This window comes from Pogona vitticeps, chromosome 2 (genome assembly GCF_051106095.1).
Source record: "Pogona vitticeps strain Pit_001003342236 chromosome 2, PviZW2.1, whole genome shotgun sequence".
Lineage (NCBI taxonomy): Eukaryota > Metazoa > Chordata > Lepidosauria > Squamata > Agamidae > Pogona > Pogona vitticeps.
Window position 1 is genome coordinate 121920386 of NC_135784.1, and position 6403 is coordinate 121926788.

Below are 6403 nucleotides of genomic sequence, written 5' to 3' on the forward strand. Positions count from 1 at the left end.
ACAGATAATATCTGAAGCCCCTCTAAATTCCAAGAGCAAGGCAGGACCGTTTCACAATAAAAGCCAAACCTAGAAGCATCCCAAGCAGAGATGAGATAGTCGTATTTGTCTCCCGGGGAAACGAATACAAGTGTCACCACCACAGGTGGCCGGGCCAATTGGACCCTCCCTCCCCGAACCAGGCTGTCCACTTACCTCTTGCAGCATGGTGCACGCGGCCCATCATCATTCATGCCATGCCAATCATGGAAGTAGCCCAGCCAAGGCTTCCCCATCTCCCTGCACTGCTGACCACTCAGCAGAGGACTGGGGAGACTAATCATCCCACCCAATTGCTGGATTGGTCAGCAGCACAGGGAGGCGGGGAAGCCCTGGCCTGGCTACTTCTGCAATTGGTCACGCTGATAGAGAGACCGGAGGGATCCAGTCATCAAGGCGGGGCTTTGGCAACTTGCCCGGATTAATGCATGACGTAGGGTGGCCGGACGCAAGGACGGCTAAGGGGCGTGGGCAGGTCAGAGGGCATTTAAAGGGGGTTCCCCCCTTTGTTCTCCAGCAGCCATTGCTGAACTGGCAAGGGGGAAGGTAGCCGGTCGTCCTCGGTGCGAGCGATTAAGCACGTGCGCACGCGGAGGTGGCTTACGGCCGTTACCCCTCTTCCAGAGCAGTGTGTGCAAGAGCCGGGCATTGGTTACGAGCAGCAAACCAGGGCGCAGAGAAGGGCGAGACGCAGCGGAACAACGGATAGGGAGGGGAGCATCGGCTCCCTTCCCACGGTGATACCTTTGGCGGGCACACACACACACACCCGTTAGCTTTGGTGGGAGGGATAGGAACAGACAGTTCACGGGGCCAGAAGAGGACATCCCCTTGGTTTCAGGCTACCTCCACCAACCCCCCCTTTTCTCGCCCTCCCCCTGTGCGCCCAGCGCAAGAGGCGTTCTTGCTGCCTACTCCTTGTGACGCCAGTGGATTCCATTCCCTCCAGCAAGCCAGGAATTTGCCCCCTTTAGTCCTCCAAGCCCAGCACCTGATCAGCGGCGGCGGCAGCGGCAGGGGGGATTGGAGGTTAGCTGCGGGAGTGAGGGAGCCAAGCGACTTACGTGTGCAAGTTGTGCCTTTACACCAGGCCTCCACCCAGCTCTGCGTGTTTACCCAGAGGAGCAGGGATTTAGCTGTGGGACGCATTTGACGAGTGCAGGGGGCTTTAAATAAGTTTTTTTTAAAAAAAACCCTTCGCCTTTTGTTTTTTCCCCGGCGCCACGTGGTTTCTAGCAAGGAACCAGTGACATTTTACTGACGTCAGGGGCTTCCCCAAGCCTAGGGAGTCCATCCTTTTTTCCCAACACATCAGTCAAGCGGCCACAGGGCTTGGGGTGTCGGAGGTGCTGATTGGGAAGGGGAGGGGTTCAGTAGGCTTTTCCGTGCGGCTGCTGTGGTGCTTTCCCTCACGACATCTGATCAGGGTGAGATCTTTGACTCAGAGGGCTCTCATCCCGATCAAGCTGATGTTACCAGCGCCACGTGGTTTGGGAATCCCTCTTTGTTTGCCTCCGTAGGCAGCCTCAGGGGGCAGGGCCAGCAGCCTACAGAGCTGGACGAGCCCTGGCAAGCTGAGAGCTAGCCTTCTCCTTTGGGCTGAGGGAGAGTAGATCCTCCCCCACAGTACTGGCAACTTAATTTAAAAAAAAAAGGCCTCCAGGGACATCACCATTGCCTGTGAAGAACAGCAACAATAGAGTATTTTTTAAAAAAAACAAACAAACAAAAAAGCAAATTATTGAAATAAATAAGTATACTGTATAGATAATTCACTAAAAAGAAAGGAAGTAAAGACAGAAGGGGGGAGCCAAGGTGTACCATAGACTATTTGCGAGACGGGCTCGGCCATGGCGGCTCGCAAGGGACAAGAACAACCCAGAGAGGAAAACAGCGCACCAGGAAGCGCCCGGTACCCGAGCTTTCCCCTCCTCAGTCTTCATCAGACGAGGAATCATGGCCAATATGGCGGAAATTACAGCAGAGAATGGATGCCTTGGGAGGGGCACGGGCGGGTCAGGCGCCTGCAGCCCAGGGTGGAAGGCAGCCACGCAGGTCGACCAGGGATGCCAGGGGGCACCGGAGGGCGAAGTTGCGTGCCCTCGCCCAGGATATTCATAATAAACTTGCGGTTTTAGAGGCGGAGCTGCAGACAGACGATGCGAGCGAGGATGCTACAGCACCGTTAGAGCGGAGCACGGAGACTGAGGTCCCTACTGCCTCAGAGTCTGAGGCATCTTCAGCGGCAGCAAGAGGCAGTAACGGAGCACCGGGCGGGGGCAATATAGTGGAGACTCCAACGCTGCAGGGATCAGGTGGGTCTTCCTCACAGAATATCACAAACCCAGATCCCCCATCGACAGGAGGTGCATGGCCATGGGGTGGGACCAGTCAGTCGGCGCCTGATTCAGGGGCCAGGCAGGCCGCTGTGAGCGCAGATGTGGCAGCACAGGACACATCTACGGTGACACCGCCGCACAGTGTGGGGGGCGGCCAGGTAGCAATTTCGGCTGGTGTTACGCAAGGAGCAGCGGCACCAGCTCCACACACAGGCTCGACTGCTGGAGCACAGAGACAGGGAGCGGCCGCTCCGCTCAGGGGATCAGGTAGTGGCACACAGGCAGCAGGCACAGGGCAACAGACACCTACATCACAGGAGGGATGTAAGTTTTTAGGCCACCACCTGTCCTTGGCGACAAAGGAAAGGATTTGGCGAGGTGAATTCCTTGATTTTTTTGAGCTCTTGAACAAGGAGCCTGACAGGAAGGAGGGAGAGAAGGAGGACGAGAAGGAGAAGGAGAGGAGGAGACGTAAGAAGCCAGCACGGACGTGGGAGAACTGGCACCCCGGATTTGTGATTTACACCGCGGTAATGGTACAGGCGCAGCCCGGCTGGGCCGACGCATTGTTCCATTATTGGGACATTATATACCGGGCGTATAATGATTTTGGGGGCCAGGCCTGGATAGAGTATGACGAGTCTTTTAGGAAGATGGCTGCTGAACAGCCTGAGTTACGGTGGGACGAGCCCCTACCGAGGTTATGGTTGCAGGTGATGGCACCCTATGCAGGTGACAGGACGGACACTGGGCACCTGCTCCGGAGATCTACCTCAGCCCCCCGCCGGAGTGCGGGGCAGGTGGTTCAACCCCGCTTGGTGTGCTGGGAGTACAACTCCAAGGGTGTCTGCTCAAGAAAGCAGTGTAGATTTAGGCATGAGTGCTCGGTCTGCGGGGGCCCTCATTCTTGCTCCAGCTGTTACCGGGTGGGGTCATCTAAGCAGGCTGAGGGAAGGAAACCCGGAGGCGGAAGCAGCAATCCGGGTAAGGGGCCCCACCCCAATTAAATTAGAGGTACTTGAAGCATGGCTGAAGGAGTACCCAAACGAGGCAGATGCACAATATTTGCTGGCAGGTTTTAGGGAAGGCTTCAGGATACCAGCGGAGGGTGAACGACAACCATATTTTTCAAACAACCTAAAATCGATACAAGGAAGGGAGAAGGTGGTGCAGGATAAAATTGACAAGGAGGTATGGGAAGGAAGGGTGTTGGGGCCTTTCCCTGAACCGCCTTTAGCCACTTTGAGAGTGTCTCCCTTAGGGGTAGTTCCAAAGAAGGCACCCGGACAATTTAGATTAATCCAGCATCTGTCATTTCCGGAAGAGGCTTCAGTCAATGATGCCATACCTCAAGAATTTTAGACTTTGCTATTCCATGTTTCCCTCCATCTGGGATAAGAAAAAGAAATAGAAAAAGTTGTTGGGAAATATGGAAAGGTTGAATATGGAACAGATAATATCTGAAGCCCCTCTAAATTCCAAGAGCAAGGCAGGACCGTTTCACAATAAAAGCCAAACCTAGAAGCATCCCAAGCAGAGATGAGATAGTCGTATTTGTCTCCCGGGGAAACAAATACAAGTATCACCACCACAGGTGGCCGGGCCAATTGGACCCTCCCCCCCCGAACCAGGCTGTCCACTTACCTCTTGCAGCATGGTGCACGCGGCCCATCATCATTCATGCCATGCCAATCATGGAAGTAGCCCAGCCAAGGCTTCCCCATCTCCCTGCACTGCTGACCACTCAGCAGAGGACTGGGGAGACTAATCATCCCGCCCAATCGCTGGATTGGTCAGCAGCACAGGGAGGCGGGGAAGCCCTGGCCTGGCTACTTCTGCAATTGGCATAATGCAAACTATGACAGCCAAGCACGCTGAGAGTGGTAAGTGGATGGCCCAGTTCTGGAGGGAGGATCCAATCAGCCTGGCCACCTGTGGGAGTGATATCCATATCCGTCTCCTCCCGGAAGACAAATGCAAATATACCATCTCTAATCCCAAGTCTACTTGTAAAAGCAAGAAAAGAATGACCAAAAATGCATTGTTTCAATAAGAATGCTCTCTCATGCCCTATGAAAGACATCCATCAGCAGTAACTGTAAAATTCCTGTGCAGAGAACACATATAATGCTCCATTAGGCCCTTATACCACAATCCGACAAGGGCACACCCCGTTTGGATTTCACTGGCAGATCAGAAGCCATCTATATAAACAGGTATGGAACTGCAAAAAGCATATCTCACCCACCCAAGGTAAATGTTCATAAGCATCCAAAGCCCAATAAATAATTCTGGCAAACAAGGCAGGACATTCAGAATCTCTGTGACCTATCCTTGATAGGAGAAAAAAATGCCATAAATTAAATAACTAATCATTTGCTGACCTTTTCATGAGAGCCAAAATCTGCTGCCTGGGTCAGCTGTTGCACACAGACTAATGGAAGGGCTCACCTTGAGTACAAAGCACTGCACGTTGAAACTAGCATTTAGATGCAAGGTATTTAACGAAACCCAGATTTGTACCATGAAGGTGGCAGAAGGGCTGCAGCTCCTCTTCCGTTACAACACAGAGGTGATGTCTCCGACCACTGTTTCAAGCTGCCTGTACTGTACTTCAGTATATGCAACAATATCAACATAATATATAGATCAGAAAGAAAAGAAAAGCAATCCTCCTCTAACTCTTGCCTCTGACAAGGCTCTAGCAGGGGCAGGCCATGGCCCAAGAGGAGGATGCTTCCTGCTAAAATATCTGGAGAGACACCCCCTCCTGACTTGAACCAAAAGCTGCCAGTCAGCTTTAGCAACAAATACAGATTCGCGAGTTATTTAAGAGGGAAGGACTGGAAAAACACGCCGACCCTATGGAAGCCTTTCCGCAGAATGAGACTAAAACTCATCATATTTTATCCTGCATAATTGTAGCCAGCTTGGTTTTAAAATTAATTAAATTAGATTGCCTCTGGCGATTTTACCTCAGCTAATACTACACTAATTCGGGAGAAGATATATTAGGGAGAAAATGTGAAGCAGTCATCCTAGGATTATTTTGATTTACATAAATTCCTATCAAATACTAGTTTGCAGCCTGCTAAATATCAATGTATAAATTAAATACTCCGTGAAACTTAACGTCTGCTGTTCAATGCATTCCTGCAATAGGAGTTTCTTTCTCCTCACCTCCATGGTTTCTCATCTCCCTTTCTTTCTTCTTTAAAATTATTTAGCTTTTATCTCCTGGGCAAGGGAGCTATAAGGACACCTTCAGCCCCAAAACTTCTAATGGATGAGTTAAGAAATTTCTCAACTACTGGTTTCTAATGGAAGTGCTGACGCAGGCCAAATCCCTGTCTAAAGGCGTGGATCGTTTGGCAAGGGTAAAGTGAAGGGCCTTGAGAAAGTCTACCTCTGCATGACTGATCAGTCTCTTCAGGGATTACCTGCCTACGTAACTGACAATATTCATCCAGAGAAGCACTTGGCTTCCCTCAGTGCTCTGCATGTCAATGAATGCAGAAGTAAACAATTCAGTGCCTCAGAGAGGCATCCTATTATGCCTTGGCACATTCTTTGGCACTGGTGTTGCACTTGCATTTTGTAACAGAGATCCATCTTGCCTTTGGGGTTCCACTGAAAGGAAAAGCTTGGACAAAACAAAACCCCTATAAGAATTGTGAGCAAAAGAGGCTTTCCCTCCTGGGTTATGCTATGGAGAACATTCTGTTCTAAAGCCGGCTAATTATGACAGGACTCAGTTTGTGGGGAGGGGGGAATGAATAAATATAAAGCATCACTTCACCACGATTGCCATTATTTTGTTATTTAATTTTGCAGCATATTTGTCAGTGGGATCGATGTTTCCTGCCCTTATGTTGTTGTTGTTGTTACGTGCCCTCAAGTCACCTCCAGCTTATGAATGAGTAAACTCCAAAATGCCCTCTCTTCAACAGCCTTGCTCAGCTCCTGCAAACTCATGGTTGTGGATTCCTTTAGGAAGTCAATTCATCTCATATTTGATTCTTCTC